This window comes from Phascolarctos cinereus, unplaced genomic scaffold, assembly GCF_003287225.1.
Source record: "Phascolarctos cinereus isolate Bilbo 61053 unplaced genomic scaffold, phaCin_HiC Scaffold_11;HRSCAF=466, whole genome shotgun sequence".
NCBI classification, from domain to species: Eukaryota; Metazoa; Chordata; class Mammalia; order Diprotodontia; family Phascolarctidae; genus Phascolarctos; species Phascolarctos cinereus.
Window position 1 is genome coordinate 96,789 of NW_027555378.1, and position 22,875 is coordinate 119,663.

The 22,875-nt window shown below is 32.7% G+C and overlaps 1 pseudogene; it reads right to left on the minus strand.

Annotated features, from left to right (window-relative positions):
* Positions 1-1,270: 1,270 nt before the first annotated feature.
* The window catches only part of LOC110203829 (transcriptional regulator ATRX-like), a 236,255-nt pseudogene continuing 214,650 nt past the window's right edge, over positions 1,271-22,875 (minus strand).

The window sequence follows — 22,875 nt, forward strand, 5'->3', positions numbered from 1 at the left end:
TTCAAAGGTATATGAGTTTTTGCATGACAGACTAAAGTTTTACTATAATTGAATTAAAACACATAAAAGAAAAACTATGATTAATGGCTTTAAAATAAACAAATCATTTAAAGTGTGTTTAACAAGCAATCAGTTTTAAGGCCAGATAACATATAAAACAAATATAAGTGGCATCTCAAACAAATATAATAGGTTTCCTGCAAGTTTTCAGTAAAGTTGGAAGTTTTATTCAATTCATATATTCTCTAACACTTTGGGAGGGGAAGACAGATTATCTAAAGTTTTCAATTCTTGCTTCATTCTTTCACATTTCCAATTACTTTAATATTTCTAATGTGTTAAACCTAAACCTGAAAAAAAGCTAAAAATTTGAAAACTCATTTCAACAAATAGGATCATTTAATTGTCTTGTTTTTTTTCTGTTGAACTTTTTTATATGCTAATAATCACTTCATTAACCAATAAAAAAACAACAAAAATTATCACAAGAAAAATTGAGAGGTATTTATGAAAGATATTCAAAAGAAGAAATTTTAATTAACATTTTAAATTAAATACTTTGGAGGGGAGAAATAGAAGATAAAAAACTGTAATGAGGAAACAAACCTTGCTTTGAATTAAATACTTTTAACTACTTCAAATACTTTAAAACTTTCAATTTGTGGTCAAATCCTGCACCACAGGATCATGCAAAAAATAAGGAATCAATTAACTGAGAGTAAACTTTTAAAATTTAACTTAAAGGTGGCTGTGGAAGAAAATTGCACTTCAAGATGATTAATCATTTCTAAATTTCTCATCTATGTATGCAACTTAGTCAAACATCAGTTATGATTTGAGGTAAATCAACATGAGATTACTTCTTCCTTTTTAATTTCAAGAACTATTAGAAAACAAAATTATCTCTTATTATCAGCTTACATTAGATATGATAAACATAAATACAGAAACTTTTTTTTTACTAATTAGATTGTTTTCAGGGTGGTTTCATAGTGAAATAAACAGTTGACAAAATTTAGAGGAAATAGTATAGATCCTATGTTATTATTCTTGAATAAGTTTTCAATGAAAAGTATTTGAAATCTCTTCTCAATTTAGCATATAAAACAAAAATGTAGCCAATATTAATCTCAAATTTCAAAATAAACTAATTAAGAAAAATCTAAATTGAATATAGAGCATGACATTTATAGGGAACAAAGAATTAAGACATATGATTTTCATTAAGCTAGTGTTAATTTTATAACACATTCAACATTTTAGAGTAAAATTACATTGATTTCCTCTGAGAGGCTTTTGGATTCTTGCTTCTTATTAGTTGGGGTTCCATACCACGAACAATTGGCTGATACATTCCTTTCACATCCATACGCTTGTAAGCAGAAGAATTTATGACTAGATTTGGAGGTGCTGGCAGCTGAAGGTGATGAGTTGAAGCTTCTTCTTGATTTAATATTTCTTAACTATATCATTGTAGTAGCTTTCTATCCATTTGTATCCGCTGGGCACAGCTTATTAACTGTGAAAGAAAAATTGAAGTTATTGACCCTGTAGAATGGAAAGAATTTTGGATCTGGATTTAGAGAAGCTAAATTTTGAATCCTTGCTTTCTCATTTACTACTTCCCAGTGATATCCTCCCTGTAAGTACAGTTCTTTCCAACTCTAAATCTTATTATTTTTGTTTGAAAATGAAATAAGTTTATTAGAGTAGCATATTCAAAATGACTCATCTCACAAACTGGCATTACAAATAAAGAATTTAAGATCTAGGAAGTAATGTAATTTTCTTAACAATTTATATGATACATATAAAACATAATATTTATATAGTAACAGATGTTAGTAGAATAGATATAATCCAATAGTAATATAACATACAATATTACATATCATGTGCATATAGGTATGTATAACCCTGTATTTATACATAGAAATCAATCTGTCATCTATCTAGCTATATCCAAATAGCCAATCCATCTACATATATTTTTCAAAACAAATTGTTTCAACATAAGGGTCAAGAGTCAGAAATTAAGTTGTCAGTAGTTAAGCATCTTCAAGAATATTTTCCAAAATAATCTTTTGTTTCCCTGCTTTAAAAAAAAAGTCATGACTATGCAACTATTGTCCTCATTTATTTTGAAATTTCTAAATAAGGAGCTTGGTGAAGTCTATAGAAACGTAAAAATAAATTCACCATTTGCTGTCTTATTGATACATCATTGTGGATGGCTTCTCTATGTTTAGCATCTCGTTCCTGGCTGGCTTGTTTACTTAATGCCAAGGAATAAACTTGAGCTTCTGTCATTTGTGTATTTTCTTTCCACTAAAGCAAAACACAACAAAACACCAACACTTAAATTGAATTTATTTATTAAGCATTTGTTACAGACCAATGTGCCACACTTAGGAATACAAAGTAAACCCTGTAAACTCTTGAGGATCCTTATTCCTATTCCTGCTTTAAGAAGACTTTAGATATCAGTAAACAATCATTTATTAAGTACTTATTAAGTGTGAGGCACTATATGACTACAATTACAAGTAGACAGACAGTCTGTACCCTTAAGGAGTTCACATTCTAATGTAAGAAATAAACATATTAAAAGAAGCTGAAAAGAAAGCAGGGGAGGGAGGGAGGACAAAAATGAGGTAAAAGATGGAAGAGTCCTGAGTGCAGTTGGAGAAAAATGAAGAAGTGACTGGACCAAGGGAAGGGGCTAAGAATACTTCTGAAGTGTGAATTCTAGGGCTGAAGTGATCTTCTGATGAAGAGTTTTCTGGAGCTGGAGTAAGAAATGAAGAGATATTTGGACTGGGATCCATCCTTAAATGGAGATTCAAGAGAAGTCATCCAATCAGAAAGCTACATCTCTTCCTTGAGGTTTTAAGGCTGTTTTAGAGGAGTTACGAAGTGATTTTCTAATGCCATTAGTTTGTCCCAATTAGTTTGCTTTTCTACAAAATTATCATTTGAGAATCATTTTAATCGGCCAATCTTAAGCAACTTTTAGGAAATGGTATTTAGGGTACACCTAGGTGGTGCAGTGGATAGAGCTCCAGCCCTGGAGTCAGGAGGACCTGAGTTCAAATCCAGCCTCAGACACTTGACAATTGCTAACTGTGTGACCCTGGGCAAGTCACTTAACCCCATTGCCTCACTCTCTGTCTCTCTATCACACACACACACACACACACACACACACACCCTCAGAAACCAATAAGAAACTATATTCAGAGACTTCTTTCACACAAGAACTAAAGAGGAGTTCAGCCTGAGGGCAAGAAGAAAAAGACTACAAGGAGAAAATGAACTACGGAGAGTATATTTCTCATAACTGGAATGAGTACATAAACATGAAGTAAAAGGTCTGAAGGGTAAGCATTAGTTAAAATACTCATCTCAAATGGACAGTTTGGTATGTAAATAAACTCCAAAGAGAAACAAACAAGAATGGGTAATGGAGAGTGTTAAGAGGAAGGTTAATAAACAAAACAAAACAAAACAAAACATACTAAAACTTCCTAAGCCTAAATCAAGGGATCAAAAAAAGGAGAAAAAGAAAATAACTAGCGTCTATCCCAAAGTCTCTGCCTCCTAACACAATTGAGAAATGGCTGAATAAATAGTGGCATATAAATGCATATAAATATAAATGTAAGTGGTATATAAATTAAAAAGAAATCATTTCAGTGAATCCTGAGTAGTATGAAATTAAGTAAAGTGAGGAGAATAATGCATCTAATAACAACATTATAAATTATAAATAAAGCAACGTTGAAATAGTTAAGAATTCTAGAGTCTTTCTGAGAAAGAAACCTAAAATGTCATAAGAAATGAAATGAAGACATTTTAAAATGATGTGTAGATTTAATAAAGGTGAAAATAAAATTACGGACAATGTAAAAAAGCAGAACAATAAGCACAGAAAAAGGCTTAAATGATAAGTCTATGGAACAAATCAAGATGTAGAAATACAATTTAGAAAAAAAGAGTTGTAAGATTAGGATTTCAATAAGTCATTCCAACAAGCCTTCCATAATTTTATTGAGTGGTAATTTACTAAAAAAGAAAAGAAAGTGAAAGAAATTGTATAGGAAAAATAAAAGTAATGAGAAAAAAGAAGATAGTTATTTAATTTCTGCACTGACCATTTCCAATTATACTCTGAGTCATTCTCTTTTCCATCAGGAGATGGATTCAATGCAAAAGGGGACTTCCAAACCCTCCTGATGAAAAGACCAGATTAACAGAAAATTTGACCTTCAAATACAAGACTCAAGAGAGGCATAAACTTTCCCCCTTTTCCCTTCTTTGTTAGTGCTCTCTCTTCTTTTCAATTAAACATATATTTCATTACTTATGTGTAGATATACACATACACACAAACACAAACACTGCAGAATATAAGACCTTTGAAGTTAATTTTGCTGTTGTTTTTAAATACATAATGTCTAGTATAGTGACTTACACATAATAGGTAATTAATAAATGTTTATTGAATTGAAAAAAAGAGAGTCATAAAAAGGTAAACATGAAAGAAAACACAACATGTTATTAATAAGAACAGATTGTTTACATCCCTACAAGGTAAGATGACACTTGTAACTCTTGAAAACTGTATTGTTATTATGCCATTTAAAAGGGATATACATAGACAGAGAACATAGGTAGAAGTTGACTTTGATGTGATGGTAAAATTCTAATTCAGTGGTGAAAGGGATTGTACTAGGAGAAGAGGAAAGGAGAGGCAGGAAGTATATATTACATTACATTAAGAGGCACAGAAACCTTTTCCAGTAGAGGGAAAGAAGGGAGGGAGATGAGCATTGTTTGAACCTAACTCTCATCAGATTAGGCTCAAAGAGGAAATAACATAATCAGTTAAGTATAGAACTCTAACTTGCCCTATAGGAAGTAGAAGGAGAAAGGAGAAAGAAAAGGGATGGAAGAAGTAGTAAGGTTAAAAGGGAAGGAAAAGGAGGGGACTGATAGACGGGAGGACAGATTGAGGGAGGCAGAGCCAAAAGCAAAATTCTAGTGAGGAGAGAAAGGGAGAAAGAAGAGAGAAAAGCATAAATGGGAGATGAGAATAGGATGGAGAGAAAGACACATAGTCATAACTGTGAATATGAATGGGATGAACTCTCCCGTAAAACAGAAGTGATAGCAGAATGGATTAAAAACCATAATCCTACAATATGTGTTTACAAAACATATTTGAAGTAAAGGGATGCATACAGGGTAAAGGTAAAAGGCTGGAGCAGAATATATTATGCTTCAGCTGAAGTAAAAAAAAAAAAAGCAGGTGTAGCAATCCTGATCTCAGACAAAGCAAAAGCAAAACTAGATGCCAATTCAAAGACATAATGAAGGAAACTACATCCTGCTAAAAGGCACCATAGACAATGAAGTAATATCATTAGTAAACGTATATGCACCAAGTGGTATAGCATCCAAATTCTTAGAGGAGAAGTTCAGGGACATATAGACAGCAAAATTATACTAGTGGGAGACCTCAACCTTCCCCTCTCTGAACTAGATAAATCTAACCACAAAATAAAGAAAGATGTTAAGGAGGTGAATAGAACATTAGAAAAGTTAGGTATGATAGACCTCTGGAGAAAATTGAACTGGGATAGAAAGTAACATACTTTTTTCTCGGCGGTACATGGCACATACATAAAAACTGACCATGTATTAGGGCATAAAAACCTCACAATCCAATGCAGAAAGGCAGAAATATTGAATGCATCCTTTTCAGATCATGATGCAATAAAAATTACGTGTAATAATGGGCCATGGAAAGACAGACTAAAAATTAATTGGAAACTAAATAATCTAATCCTAAAGAATGAATGGGTCAAACAACAAATCATAGAAACAATCAATAACTTCACCCAAGAGAATGACAATAAAGAGACAACATGCCAAAACTTTTAGGATACAGTGAAAGCAGTTCTTGAGGGAAGCTTTATATCTTTTAATGCTTACGTGAATAAAATAGAAAAAGAGGAGATCAATGAATTGGTCATGCAGCTAATGAAGCTAGAAAAAGAACAAATTGAAAATCCCAAATTAAATAACAAATTAGAAATTCTGAAAACCAAAGGAGAGATTAATAAAACTGAAATTAAGCCAACTACTGAACTAGTAAATAAAACTAGGAGCTAGAAAAAGCAATAAAATAGACAGACTTTCAGACTCTTTAGCACAGTGGATAGAGTTTACTCACTTTTGGATACTTGGTTCAGAATCCAGCAAACTGCCTTTGGTCCATTTGCCCTTAGGCCCTTTTCTCTACCTAGCTGCGTTTTGTTTCTTTCATTGTACAGCTCTTTTGAATTCTGAACATTATTACTGAGTCAATATTAACAAATGATCCTAATCACTGTGCATTTATGTTGTATATATTTTCTTCTTACTTATTTGGGAAAGTGTCAGCTCTTTGAAAGCAGGGACTGTTTTTTAATTTGCATTCTAGAAAAATGCTTAAGATTCATGAACATTGTTTCACTGACTACAAGATGTGGACAGACAGACAGAGACAGTGACTGTCTTTAAACTTCAGTGATTCGGATTCAGATTTATATTTATATCTCTTTCTTTTTTTAAAAAACTTACTTCCAGCTGTTGATAGCTCATGGATGAGAGGGCTTTCATATCAAAAGGAATAAATAGAGGCTCTGAGCTGAAAGTGACAGTAGGCAAAGTGAAATGCAGAGTCAGCCCCTATGAAACAAAAAAAAGAAACAAAAATAGTTTCTATTAAGGCTTGGAACAAGCAATTTAATACCACTTATTACATTGAAGAATTGTTGATGTCTATAGCTAGAAAATTATTGTCACACAAACAAAACTACCTGCATTTTCGTATATGTAAAGTGATAAATGTGACAACTACAGTGTACTAAGCACAAGGCAAATCTAAATAAACAAAGGAAGAAGAAAAGAACATATATATGCAAAACTATAGTCATGTTTTGATGTCTCCATGGGTTTCCTCATTAGCTTGGTAGGACCACTGAAAGGTCGAGATAAGTCTGTCAAGGTCTGCTTGTCAGCTCATTTGTCAACCAATGACATTCAGTATTTTGTTTAGAAAGACCCGTCCTCAACCAGAGGATCAAGGTCAAGATTTATCAACCAATAAGACTATTTTACTATGCCTCTTCCATATCAGCTGGGCATTAAGCACTGTAAAACTAAGACCATGGAGGAAGGGAACATCTTAGATCATGAGGAAGATTCTGAGGTCCACTTCATTAGAGGGGGCCATAGACCAGAAGTAAAGTGCTATTGGCTTGGAACTCTGCCACAGTTTCTTTTATTGTAGATTGGACAATTTTGGACCCCACAATGTTTGGTTAAGAAAGTGAAGAAAGATTTAACACAATAGCTTGAGAGGATAGTAGGAGGTGTTTTAAGGATGGGCAAAACAAGAATACATTTGAAGGTGGGAAGGAAAGAACCTGTTGGTAGAGGGAAGCTGAAAATTGGAGTGGGGAAGAAGTGAATGAAGATGTAATCTGCTGGAAAATATGGGAGAGAATAGTAACAGATGCATATGTAAAGGAATTGACATAAGCAACAAGTAAAGGTGTATCCTCATAGCTAGGGAAAGACCATAAGGACTGTGGCTCACAAGATTGTGGAACTCCTAGATAAGGCAAATTCCCAGGAGAACACCTTCTCTGTAATTTATATATCTTTAAGATGGTTGTAAAGAGTATAGAGAGATTAAACAATTTGCCTAGGGTTACATAGTTATAATATGACAGAAATATTATTTGAACCCAAGTCTTCTTGGCTTCAAGGTCAGCTTTCCAGGAAGCTTCTCATTCTGAGGTCTGAGTATTAAAATAGGTAAATTCTACTAGAAATGTTTTTAATAATACTATATAGCTTTGAATATACCATAAAGGAATTAAGTCACTCGACCCTTTTTTTCTGCTTCATATTCTGTCCATGCTGCTTTTCTTTCCTCCTCAGTCAGTTCTTCTTCTTCTTTATGGTCCAAAAGAGAATCATGTTCATGATATCCTACTATGTATTCTTTATGTATTCGATGTAATTCTGCAAGGATTGTGTCCTGTTAAAAAAAAAAGATAAATTAGCATTAAATCTAAGAACCAGAATATGTTTTCTTGACAACATGCAGGTCAGCCTTAAATATCTCATTTTTCAATTTGGCTTTATTTTGAGATAGTCAGTGTAAGAAAAAGAGCAACAGAATCAGAAGAAGTAGATTCGTGCTATGGTGCTTTTTATTGTGAGAGAATTATTTATTCTCTCATTCTTGGTTCCTCATTTGTAAAATAGGGGCTTATTCACTCTTACCTTCACCCTTCTCATCTATAAAATGGGGAAGATAATGCCTATAATACTCGGTTCCAGTGTGTATTTCAACTAATAAGTCATTAGATGTTTATTAAATGTCTTGTAAGTGCAAAGCACTGAGGATTCAAATTTTAAAAATACATGCTCTAAAACAGCTTGCATTTAGGGAAAAAAATTTCATTGATTCTTTTTAGTTTTCTACCAGAGATTTCCAAAAAAACCAACAGCTTGCTAAAGGAGACCCCAAAAAAAATACTGAAAAAACCCTTTAAAAATAGCCTAACCCAAATGGCAAAAGTGGTCCAAAAAGCCAATGAGGAGAATGTCTTAGAAAGCAGAATTGGCCAAATGGAAAAGGAAGTCCAAAAGGTCACTGAAGAAAATACTTCCTTAAAAATTAGAGTGAAAAAAAATTAAAGTGGAGCAACTGGAAGCTAATGACTTCATGAGAAATCAAGAAACAATAAAACAAAAACAAAAGAATGAAAAAGTAGCAGACAATGTGAAATATTTCATTGGAAAAATAAACGACCTGGAAAATAGATCTAGGAGAGATAATTTAAAAATTATTGGACTACCTGAAAGTGATAATAAAAAAAGCCCAGAAATTGTCTTTCAAGAAATAATCCCCAATTGCTTCATATATATATATATATTAAAGGAAAACTGCCCTGATATTCTAGAACCAGAGGGTAAAGCAGAAATTGAAAGAATCCACCGATCACCTCCTGAAAGAGATCCCCAAAGGAAAACTACCAGGAATATTGCAGCCAAATTTCAGATTTCCCAAGTCAAGGAGAAAATATTGCAAGCAGCCAGAAAGAAACAATTCTGGAAACACAATCAGGATAACACAAGATTTAGCAGCTTCTACATTAAGTAATGGGAATGCTTGGAATATAGTATTCTGAAGGTCAAAGGAGCTAGGCTTAAAAACCAATAATCACCTACCCAGAAAAACTGAGTATAATCCTTCAGGGTCCTTTCCAAGGAAGACTGTCTTTACATGATTTGCCCGGGGTCACATAGCTAGTGTTAAGGCTGGATTTCAACTCAGGACTTCCTGATTCCATTACTGTATAATGTTTTTGTGAGTATAATACTGTGTGTAGCAATGATAGCTCATATTTATATAACATTTTACAATTTATTAAATATTTTCTTTATAGTGAAGCAGCTTGGCATAATGGACAGATAACAGGTCTTAGAACCCAGACCGGGATAAAAGCCCCATGTGTGACTCTGGGTAAGTTATATAGTTTCTCAGTGTGCCAAGCAACTCTCCAAGACAACGAATTTCAGACGCACTTTAATTATTTACCAACCCGTAGATTCAGTAATATAAATATTAACTTTTACCATTTTGCTGAAGAAATTCAAGCTTTCTTTAAAGTCTGCAACTAATTTTCACAACATGAAAATTATGGAAGTATTTTGCATAACTGCATATGTATAACCTGTATCGAGTTGCTTGCCATCTCAATGAGGGTGGGTGGGGAGGGAGGAAGGGAAAGAATTTGGAACTCAAAGCTTTAAAAACAAATGTTAAAAATTGTTTTTACATGCAACTGGGAAATAAGATATACAGGCAATGGGGTATAGAAATCTATCCTGCCCCACAGGAAAAATAAAAGGGGAAGGGGATAAAAGAAGGGGGGGTGATAGAAGGGAGGGCAGATTAGGAGAAGGGGCATTCAGAATGCATGTTGCCTTGGGGTGGAGGGAGGGGCAAGATGGGGAGAAAATTTGGAACTGAAAATCTTGTGGAAATGAATGTTGAAAACTAAAACTAAATTATTTTTTAAAAATATCTCCAACTAAATTATTATGATTACTTTTAAAATTATTCACAAAAATATCTCTCTTTGATACTAGGCTTAATTATAATTAAATTATCATGTATACTTTTGGCAGCATAAGAGTGTCCTTTTTCTTCTTTTCTGAATTAGGATCATCTAGTAAGTCTGGCTCAAATGTATAAAGTTCAGTCAGTTCATTCAAAGTAAAATGGCATTCAACTGGCTGTTGATCAATAACTCGAAAAGAGAGTGATTGCTTGGTTACTTGACGTTCATAGACCTTATCTTCCATAGTTCCCTGTATAAGAATTAGAAACCATAATTAGATAACATACGCACATTTCAACACTATGAAATTTTACTTCAAAGATCTTGGTTTTGCATAGGCAGTGCTTGATAACTTGAATCCACGAAACCGGATATAATTCTTTCAATTACTGTTAGTCTCCTTTGTGGGCTCCATCATTAATATCATGCCGGTTAACCATTGGTGTCCCTAAAGTTTGATTTGAAGCCCTTTTATCTTTTCCCTCCCTACTCTTCCTTTTGGTAATCACTTTTTACCATCATCTCTATGCTGATGACTTCCAGATTTTCAAACTGAATGTCCTATAGAAACCCTACAGTAAACATATACAAAACTGAACTCACTGTCTTTCCCCTTAAACCTTTTGTTCTTTCACACTTCTCTAATATTGTTTAAGATGCCACCATCTTCCAATCGCCCAGCTTTGGGATTTCAGTATTATCCTCAATCTTCCTTACTTTATGTATGCAAATCTTGTCAAAGACTGTCATTTCTATCTTTACAAAAATCTCCCACATTTAACTTTCTTTCTGTTCACACAACTACTACCTTAATTTAGGCCCTCACAACCTCTTTTCTGAATGACTACAATGGCCTAATTGGTCTCCTTGACTCCACAGATTACATCCTATTCCATTATTCCATTTACTACTGTGAAAGTGACTTTCCAGTATTTTCTTTTTCAAACTATCTGGTAATTAACTTTTGCATATAAAAACACATAAAGCTAACCAAGTCCTTCAAGCATCTACAATTCACTTTGCTGACTCATTCAGATATTGGGAGAATCTGCTTCCAGAAATACAAGCTGATGAATAATGATGAGGCCTCTGATAGCCAGTTTTTAAGCATTTTCAGGCATTCAGTGACTTTCCTATGAGCTGACTGCATGATGAGAGAAAGTCTTTTAATTGACTACTAAGTCAGAACTAATTGTATATACAAAATTCTCTAACAGAGGCAGTTGAGCTATCTCTCCATGGAGGCTTCTGAATGAGGAAGAACTTCTACAAACCTCTGGGTGATAAAACGCATGACCAATTTGGTTGCTGTATTCTTCAACCAATGCCAGCACATGGCTACAAATATACATGGCACTTTGATTTCTTTTCCTCATTGGATTTCTTCTTTCCTTATTGCAGGTCAACCAATGTCAGAGTTTCAAACAATTAGAGAAGATCCATGTAAGAGCCTTAGCTGGGAGTACACTACCTGAAACTGCCAGCATAGTCTTCAGGAGTGACATGCATGATATCCACATAACATTGGATAGTAGCTCAGTTAGAAGACAGAGCAGTAGATTTTTATGGGGATTTGCTAGTAGACGGCATTAATAAAGCATGATATATACATACATATACATCCATACATATATGTGTATATTTATTTATTCACTTTTTATTCCTAAAGCATAGGTCTACTTGTCATACCCCCCTACTCAATAAACTCCAGTAATTCCTTATTATCTCTAGGATAAAATCCTACAACTTAAGTCTCTATCTATCTTCTTAGGCTTAACTCCCTTCCACTTACTCTGATTTAGTGACAATGACCTTCTTGTCATTGCTCACACATGATTCCATTTCCCAATCAAGTGTCTTTTTACTGGCTGGAATGTTCACCTTTCTTGTCTGTAAAGCTTCCTTTCTTTCCTGAAGTTTCAATTTACTTCTGCAAGAGCCTTTTCTAGACCTCTTAATGCTGACTGCTTTTGACTCTATACCTCAAACAACAGAGTTGTTTGCATGCTGTGAGGTCAGTAAGAGAAGGGACTGTTCTTGTTTTTCTTTGAAATCCCTGTACTTAATACAATGACTGGCAAATATATTGATATGTTTGTGTATATCTGTATATATATGCATATACATGTATGATACTAATTAGGGGAGGGAAATTACTTGACCAATGAACATATTTTGAGATGGCCTTTTCTGTTCAAGGAAAATACTAAAAGTTGATTGTATGTAAAGAATGAAATGTCATTTTACTTACCTATAATTGCTCACCAGTTTCAAACTTTTACTTGTACTTCCAATTTATTATATGAAAAGTTGAAAACTACCTGAGCTAAAAACGTGTATACAAAGACTGGTTTATTTTGACCAAACAGATAAACCCTGAATATACTCTGAATATCATAGGATGGATTCCAAGAGGCATCAAAGACAATTACTCGATTAGCAGCTACCAGATTAATGCCAACTGAACCTGCTTTGCTGGAAATAATGAACACCCAGCCCCTACAAATTTAAAAGGAAAAAGTAACTAGTCTAATAAAAGATTATTCTTATAAAATTAATAAATTTGCCATGAAATATTGCCATTATGAGTAAGAAAATATGTAGGTTCATTTGCCACATGCCAGAAACAGAAGCATGTAGCCAAATAATCTAGGCAGACAAAGTATTTCAGGTAGCAATAACTTATCAAAATATGAAGGGAAAGGCACACTGACATTTAATCAATAATTTCTGATTAATGTATTTTACTTATTTATTCAATTAAGAAACATGTACTTTCTTTCTTCCAATACCTTAAACCCCTAAATTAAGAAGGGGAAAAAATGAAAGAAACAGAAAACTCTTGTCACAAACATGCAGACAAACAAAAGAAATTTCCCTACAGATTAAATCCAAGGAAAAAAAATGCATGTCCATTCTGCATCTTGAGTCTAGAGTCTATTATATCTCTCTGTCAGGAGGTGGACAGCAAATAATTGGTCCTTGGAATCATGGAAGAACAAGGCAAAAATTTAAGTCCTTAAGGCTTTTGAAAAGTTATTTGTCTTGACAGAAATGTTATTCTTATTGTAAAAATTGCTACCATTGCACAGTGGGTTAAGAATCTGCCCTGGAGTCAGGAGAACTTGAGTTCAAATCTAGTCTCAGACCAGGCATTTGGCACTTATTCATTGCATGACCCTGAGCAAGTCCCCAATTTCCCCCAAAAAAGAAAGAAAGAATAGAAAAAGGAAAATTGCTACCATTGTTCTACTCACTTTATTCAACATTGAGTTCATACCAGTCTTCCCAAGTTTCTCTTAAACGTTCCCTTTCGTTTCTTATAGAATAGTACACTATCAAATTCACATACCATAATTTCTCTGGCCATTCCCCAATGTATACATACCATTCTAAGTTTCCAGTTCTCTGTCACTACAGAAATAACTGCTATAAATATAAATATTTTTAGATACAGAGATCCCTTCCCTTTCTTTGACCTCTCTGGGTTATTATCAGCATAGTGGTGGTACTGTTGAATAAAAGTGTTTGCACAATTTAGTCACTTTTTCATGACATTTTCTGTTCCATTTTTTAGCTACTAATTCTTTACAGATTTCAAGAATGGCTAAATGAAATCACAGCTCTAGTGGCAGTGCTATAATGTTCCTGTTTTTCTACATTCCTTCCAACGTTTGTCATTTTCTTTTGTCTATTAATCTCTGCCAATCTAATGGGTATAGGATAGAAACTTGTAATTGTTTCAATTTACGTTTCTTTAACTATTATTGAGGCAGGAATTTTTATATGGATTTTGATAACCTGAATTTATTCCAATTCATTACTGATGAATCAAAAGTCAGATTTGCACTTTATTATGTGAAATGATTGAGAGAAGATAATAAAATCAGATGACTAGAGATTTCAATAGATTGAATGAAATGCTAGATTACAGGATTTTAACAAAAACCAAGAAGGGGGAATTAATAGGAAAACAGTTTTCTAGTTAGGGGGTATATCTGTGTTAACTGAAAATTTTTCAAGAAATATGCACTGGATGCCAGATAAAATCAGTAGCAAAATCACTTTGAACATGACAAAGAAAGAAAGTGGCCCTATAAGCTGGTAATGATCTGCAACATAAATGAGGAAAAAAATCTAAACTACCCACCTCACATTAGTTTCATCATTAAACTCTTTAGCCCATTTCTTTCTTGCCTGCACACTTGTAGAACCATACAAACGATAATAATCAATGTTTTGAAACCATTTTCCTTCACCTACATATTAAATAGTAAAAATGGGTCTATTATATTGTAATGTAGCACTACATACACACAAAATCAACTTTCATTAAATATCTAATTCTACTTAAAAACCACTTTTCAAATTTGAAAATTACTCATATAAATGCTACACAGAAAAAATGCATAGCAAAATAGCTACTCTAAAATTTGAAATTTACTCAATTATTTACTTAATTGATGGTCATTTAGTTGGTCACTTATTAATTTCTGTGATATTCTTGACCTTTTGTTCTTCCAGATGAATATTTTTTTTCTAGCTCTACAAAATAGATGTTTTGTAGTTTGATTGGGATGGCACTGAATATGTAAATTAATTTAGGTAGAACTGTCATTTTTTATTATATTGACTTGGAGTACCCATGAGCAATTAAGATTTTTTCCAGTTGTTTAGATCTGACTTTATTTGGGTGAAAAGTGTTTTCTAATTGTGTTCAAATAGTTCCTAGGTTTGTCTTGGCAGGAAGATTTTCGAATATTTTATATTGTTGAGTTATTTTAAATGAAATTTCTCTACCTCTTTCTGCTACTAATATATAGAAATGCAAATGATTTATGTGGGTTTACTTTATATCCTGCAACCTTGCTAAAACTGTTAATTATTGTTAATTATTTCAAGTAGTTTTTTAGTTGATTCTTCCAAGTATACCAACATATCATCTGCAAAGAGTGGTTATTTTGTTTTCTCATTGTTTATTCTAATATTCTAATTCCTTTAATTTCTTTTCTTATAATATTGCAAAGCTATCATTTTTAGGACAATATTGAATAATAGTGGTTATAATGGGTAGCCTTGCTTCACTCCTGATATTGCTGGGAAGACTTCTAGCTTACCTTCTTTACAGATAACACTTGATGATTGTTTCAGATAGTTACTACTTCCTTTAAGGAAAGCTCCATTTATTCCTATACTCTTTAATGTTTTTAATAGAAATAGATGTTGTATTTTGTCAAAACTTTTTCTGCATTTATTGAGATAATATAAGATTTCTGTTTGTTTTGTTATTGATACGGTCAGTTATGCTGCTAGTTTTTCCGATATTGAACCAGCCTTGCCTTCCTGGTATAAATTCCACCTGCTCGTAGTGTAAAATCCTTGTGGTATATTGCTATAACTTCTTTCCAAGTACTTTTTTTCAAATCTTTGAATCAATATTCATCAAGGAAATTGGTCTATAGTTTTCTTTCTCTGTTTTGGCCCTTCCCTGTTTAGGTATATTTGTGTCAAAAGTATTTTATAAGGACTCCTTCTTTGTCTATTTTTTCAAATAGTTTATATATTTTTGGAAATAATTGTTCTTTAAATGTTTAGGAGAATTTACTTGTGAATCCATCTGTACTTAGGGAGATCATTGATGTCTTGTGCAATTATTTTCTTAAATGGAGCATGTTCTATTTTCTGTTTTGTTAGTCTGGCAATTTAATTTTTATAAATATTCATCCATTTCACTTAGATTGTCAGACTTATTGGCACATAATTGGGCAAAAGCACTCCTACTAATTGTTTTAATTTAATTTCATATTCATTAGTGCTATATTCACTCATTTTATTTTTGATACTGGTAATTGGTTTTCTTCTCTCTTTTTAAATCAAATTAACCATTTGTTTTTCTATTATGTGATCTATTTTTTAGTTTTTCTCACAATACCAGCTCCTAGTTTTGTCATTAGTTTAATAGTTTTCTTCATTGATATCAAAACTTTTTTTTTCAGAAATTCAGCATTAAAGGGTGGACTTACCTTTATAAATTCAAGGCTTGTCTTTATCATCTGATATTTCCTTACTGCCCAATTCAAGAAAATCTTCAATCAAGTCCAGAGATATGAGAGATTGGCTAAACACCAGCCTGGGAGAAAAAAAAAGTGCTGTTTATTGAGATTGCTTTCTAAAAATTCCTTGTCATGATCCTTATTCTCCTTTAATATGCTATCATATTTTGTTGGTGTTACACTTACATATAATGACATATATATTACATTTATATATAATGACATATAAACCAGAACTCTACAAAAGCAGCAAAGACCTAATGAACAAGGGACTTCATTAGAAGGATTTGGGAGGAACTGCCTTATCAAACACAACCTAGACAACATGAGTAATCAACTGGAAACAATTTGGCCTAATTTCAGTTTTAAAAAAATCTAATAAGTAAATCTAGTCTGCTATAAACTTTTATTTTGTATTTCTGTTATGTGAAAGCTAAAGATATCCAATTCCAAATATTAAGTATTGAATAATGTCAGCAACATATTGGAAAGAGTGTCAGACTTGGAATTAGAAGACCACAATTTGAAGCCAAACTGTATTTACTTTTTTTATTTTGTTATGTTTTTTCCCCAGGTGAAATCTATAATACTATTAACTAATGCTGATTACCATGGATACATAATAAGTAATTTCATTGATTTGGTAGGAAGTAGTACATTGCACTTAATATTAAATTTAGTTCAATTTTCTCTCCCTTGGATTCACTCTTCCTTCTTTCTATTTAAGCAATATCAGCTTTGTGCAAAGCACTGTGCTGATTAAGTGCTATGGAGACTAAAAAAGCACATGTGAAACATGGTTCTTACAAGTGATGGGATCCGGTTCTTCAAATATTTTTAATAAAGGAGACTAACTTATAACTAAAACTGTTAAAATTTACTTCCTAACAGAAAAGAGAAAAAGTCCATTTTTCGTATTTCTGGCCATTAAGTAAGACTTTAACAGAAATAGCTTAAGAATGGGTGTTAATTTCTCTGAGAAGTATATGAGACAGAAAATAAGAATTAATTCTTACCAAAATGAGCTTTCTTTAGAAGACAGAAATATGAAAAATGAAATCCAAATTTGAAATATGTTACTAGAAGAATAATTTAATGTAATTATACTGGGATTAATACAAATCCATTTTTTAAGAATGTATTATATTACTACACTTTATCCCCAAGTTCCTCAGCCGTTTTAAGAATTTCAAAAAGAAGTACCATTTTTCCAGAATGTTCCAACACTTTAGCATCAGAATCCGTGATAAAATCTTCATACCAGTCTGGAGAAGTGCCGCCTGGATTTGAAAAGTATGTTCTTCTTCCTAAAATATAATACAATACAAATAAAGAAACATTGTTAAGTTTTAAAAACATAACTTTCTTAGAATTCTGAAAACTAAAAGCATATTTGGAATTTACAGAAATCAGAAATCATTCTTAATCACTGGGATATTATTAGGATAGTCAATATAAGTATAACTTCAATATAGTTCATATATTTATTGTTCAGTCATTCATGTGTGCTGATTCTTTGTGACCCTATGGATGATAATGTCCATGGGGATTTATTGGCAAGTATATTAAAGTGGTTTTCCATTTCCTTCTTCAGTGGATTCATGCAAATAGAGATTGTCTTGCCTGGCGTCACACAGCAATTAAGTGTCTGAAGTTGAATTTGAACCTAGGTCTTCCTGACTGTAAGCATACTCTCTCCCCTGAGCCACCTTATATGTAGTTGTATCTATTTCCGAATCAGGATGATAGACCATAAATTTTTTTTCGGCTTAATTCCTTTTAGTATCTTGAAAATAAGGTAATAAAATCTACGCACTTATTTATCTATATATATCCCAAAATTTACTAAGAATATATTATTTACAAAGCTCACTGAGCACTTAGAAAAATATGAAAAAGACATTGCTAGTTGGAAAAACTAAAAATGATAATAATTTGTAAATAATAATTATGCTATGGACATATCATATCATAGGAGCAAATAAGAATGTTTTAATAACTATTTTGATATACCTATGTCAAATAATTTCAAGGGTTTTTTCTTTTTTTTTTTTACATTGAGCTCCTTTTAAAAAAAAAAATTTAGAGATACAAGAAAAAAATATTCCTGTCAAAAATGAAAGTAGATTTAGCATGAAACTATAAATTTTCTTTTTAAAACTCTCCTTGACTTCCATGTCTATACCATATTGGTTCTTTTTCTCCACTATCTATTTTCTATATTCCTAAACTCTATTGAAAGTTTGTAGCTGGAGTCCAAATATGCTTGTAAGATTTCCTGAGAAGTATTAACAGTAGTAATAATTTAAAAGAAGTTCTAAAAGTAAGTTAGAAGTGGTAGCCTTCATAATCAGTTAGGTACCAATATTGATAGACTTAACCCTTTCAGCAATACAAGGATCTAAGACATCTCCAAAGGCCTCATGATGGAAAATACTATCCACATAGGAAGAAAGAACTATGGAGTTTGAATGCACATCGAAGCATACTATTTGCTATTTTTTTCTTCTGTTGTATTATTTCCTCTTTCTGGTAGTTCCTCCTATTGGTTCTAATTCTTACAACATCACTAATGTGAAAATATGTTTAATAGAATGTATATGTACAGTCTATATCAGATTGTGTGCCGTCCTGGGAGAGACTCGGAAGGGAGAGAGAAAAATTAAAACTCAAAAGCTTATGGAAGTGATTGTTGATAAATCAAAATAATATTAAAAAAAAAAAATAGTACCTTTAGTCTCAGAAAAAAATTCTCTCCATGAAGTGCAGGAAGTAAAGTCCTGAGTGTTATCCAGGACTGAAAATTGTTATACGTCTTTGATTTGAGGAAGACCAGTAACATCATAATGTAATGGGTGATGCCTTGACTTGTGCAACAATTAAATTTAAGTGAGCTCCAATTGCACAGTCATCAGTCTCACTCTTTCTTCCATAGTCATTGAAGTTCAGTGGCAAGAGAAAAGTCAAGATGACTGATGATGGCCTGGGATGCAGTGGATGACGTTGGCATCTTCTATGTCTGCTGACCAAGCTTTAAGCACTCCACAGGGCTTGATTCAGCCTCCTTCACAGTCATTGGGATAAATTGTCCCGGTCCACCCATTCCACCATGGAAAATCTTCACATATGTGGAGTAGACATCCCCCTAACTCACCAACAGATTTATCCTCAACCTAGTTTAGCCTATCTGCCCAGATTGTTTACTAGAGTGTGCATGCTATGCCTGCTACAGCTTCACAGAGCCACAGATGAAAGTGAGACCTCTCTGTCTTTAACTTCTCACTGAAAACTATAGAGGAACAATGGAGCATCTAGAAGGCATTGGTGAGTGTTTGAAGTTTGAGGCTAGAAGATAAGTATTACCAGAATAAATTCTGTATTATTTGTAACTGCACAACCTCTTAAAATTCAATAAAATCTCTAAACTTTAGCTAATTATTTGATTAGTTGATGTAGCAAAACCAAAGTAAACCAACTAACTCATGGCCTACTTTCTAGGTACCCAGTAAATTTAACTGTCATTTGTTCTTCGGGTAACAGATTTTTCAACATCTTCCAACAACAAAGTTTTAAGAATCATTATTTTCAAAATACTGGATGGAGAAAACCTTTCCCAATAAATAAACTGATCTTTTAAAGATCAATACTTAACAAATTAAGATATTTTTCGACCTTTACTTTCCTTGACATCTCAGTAGAATTTGACAGGTTGTCAAATGACTCTACACGTTCACAGTGATTTGGAACATACTTCATTTGATCCATAATGTAATTAGTGCACTCCTATTGAGACTGGTCCATACTAAATTCTTGCATTTTCAAAGGTATCTATTTTATCTGTTCTAATTACCTTCATCTATATTTTGGTCCAAAATACATCTTCTATACTTAGCTCTAAGAGGTAAGTGATATGTTTCTGTTTTAATTTTTAACAACATAATCAGGGTCATGCATCCATTTGGAATGTACTGAAAAGTGATGTGTAAGATATTGGTTTAAACTTCATTTCTGCAGAACTGCTTTCCAGTTTTCCCAACAATTTTTATCAGTTATTTACTAAGTATTTATTTTTCCATTTTATCTAATACTGATTTATTGAGTTCCAGTGTTTCTAATTCTCCTTCATATAGTCTGTTCCATTATTGGTCATTCCACCTATCTACTTTTAAAAACAGTATATTATTTTAAGGACTACATCTTTATAATACAGTTTGAAATCTGGAAGTGTTATTGCCATTTCTTCATTATATCTTTTCATCATTTCCCTTCATATTCTAGATACTTTCTATTTCCAAATCAATTTTATTATTATTTTATCATATTCCAGAAAGTATCCCCTTGGTAATTTGACTGGTATAGCATTAAAAGTATAAATGACTTTGGAAGCAGTCATTTTTATTATATAGATGCAGTGTACTCCTGACCACTGAATATTTCTCCAGCTCTTAATTTCTTTAAGGAGTAAGAGAAAAATGAGATAAGTAAAATACTTGACACATAGCAAGCGCAATATGTTAGCTACAATTATCATTTAATCTCCATATTTTATGCATTTTGTAGTTACTTGAAATGAGATTTTCTATTTTTACTTTTTAAGTTTTGTTATCTTATATAGAAATGCTGTAAGGTTTGGGGGGCAGTATTTTGTGGCATGGAGCTTTGCTAAAGAAATTATCTCAGTCAGTATCTTTGCTGACTCCCTAGAATATTTCATAATATTATCATATGATCAAGCAAATGGGCAATTTTACCTCCTCTTTATTTATCTTTAATTTTTCTCTTGACTTATTCCTGCTCCAAACCTAAAATCCTAGCATTTCCAAAGTAAGAGTGGGGAAAGTGAGCATTTTCGTTGTACTCCCATTTATTGGATGAATGTTCTATTGTATTTCCATTGCATGTTAACACTTGTTTTTCATTTTAGAAAAATGCTTTTTCTGATATTAAAAATAAGTTCTTGCATTCCTATGCTTTCTAAAGTTTTTAGCATGAAGACTGCTGAATTTTTTCAAAGGCTTTTACTGTACCTATTATGTAGTTTTGGATGTTTTTATTTTTAATATGATTAATTTTGTTTATTGTTTTCCTAATGCTGTACCACCCTTCCATCGCTGGAATGGGAATCCAAGGGAAATTTCCACGTGATCATAATCAATGATTTTGGTGGCTTTCTAATTTTTAAATACAAATTCAGTTCATTATTCCTTTATTTTTCAGTTTTATTAATATCTGTATGTTTCGTACATGAAATTTTTCTCTCTCCACTCAAAAAACCCTTGAAATTTTTTATAGTTATCATTATCTTTCACATAGTTACTGTTTCTATCACTTGTCCTTTGTTTGGATTAAGTCTCCATTTGGGTCTGTGTCATTTGTCTGTGGTCCATGAACCTATGAATATTTTTGGGTTATAGTGTTGATGTATGTGTTAACTGTTTCTGCCTTATTTTTGTTTGCAATATCTCTGATCAGTTTCTGTTAAGAATCTATGTATATTCTTTCACAATCCCATTTAGAAGATTTGTTAACTCATTTCTCTAGTGATTTGTTCAGTCTCATATTTCCCTTTTTATCTTCCTGTTGAGGGCTACTGAAGTCTTTTATCATTCTTGTGTTACTGTATATGCCTTCTCATAGATCAGGTAGTATTTTTTTTTTTTGGTGAGGCAATTGGGGTTAAATGACTTGCCCAGGGTCACACTGCTAGTAAGTGTTATGTGTCTGAGGTCACATTTGAACTCAGGTCCTCCTGACTCCAGGGCAGGTACTCTATCCAGTGCTACCTAGCTGCCCTTCAGGTAGCTTTGTCTTTGTGAATTTTGATGCCAAGTATTTGGAGCAATTCAATTTATTAGTTTGTTGCCTATGGTTCCTTTTACCACAATGTAGTTTCCTATTCATATTTTTTTAAGTAATTTGTTTTAGGTTTGTCAGATAGCATGACTGTAATTCCTGCTTTTGGGGATTCCGTAGATGCACAGCAAATATTTCTCTAGATCTTCAGTTTTATTTTGTGTCTAAATTTTTTTCTGTTATATGTTTCTCATAAACAGACTTATTTAATCTGACAGATATTTTTCATTTTGTTGGATTGTGTATTTATTGCTACAGTTTAGTTTATTTTCCTCCATTTTTCTCTAACAAAGTTTTTTAGGCTTTTTTGCCATTTATAAATACAATATTACATTCCTTCAGTTATTTCAATTTCTTTTTAAGATGGTCCTATCCCATTAGCTCTGTTTCCCGCATAACCAATGCCCTAATCATGTTACTCCCTTTTCCCTTGGGGTTTTGCTTATTGGCTCCTTTTTCTTTCTTGATTTTAATATGTTTATTTAATTCCATCCCCTCACCTTTATTTTTCTATTAGTTAGTTAGATTCCCTTTTCCTTTGCTTCCCTTCAATGAATACTGCTCATTAGTTTGCTGTTAACCCTTTTAATTTCATTTTTTGAAACTGAGGCAAACAGGGTGAAGTGACTTGTCTAGGGTCACCCAATTAATAAATGTCTGAGGCCACATTTGAGCTTAGGATAAGTCTACACACACACACACACACACACACACACACACACACACACACACAGAGTCCCTCCCTCACTCACTCAATCCTGTACTGTAGTCTCTATTCA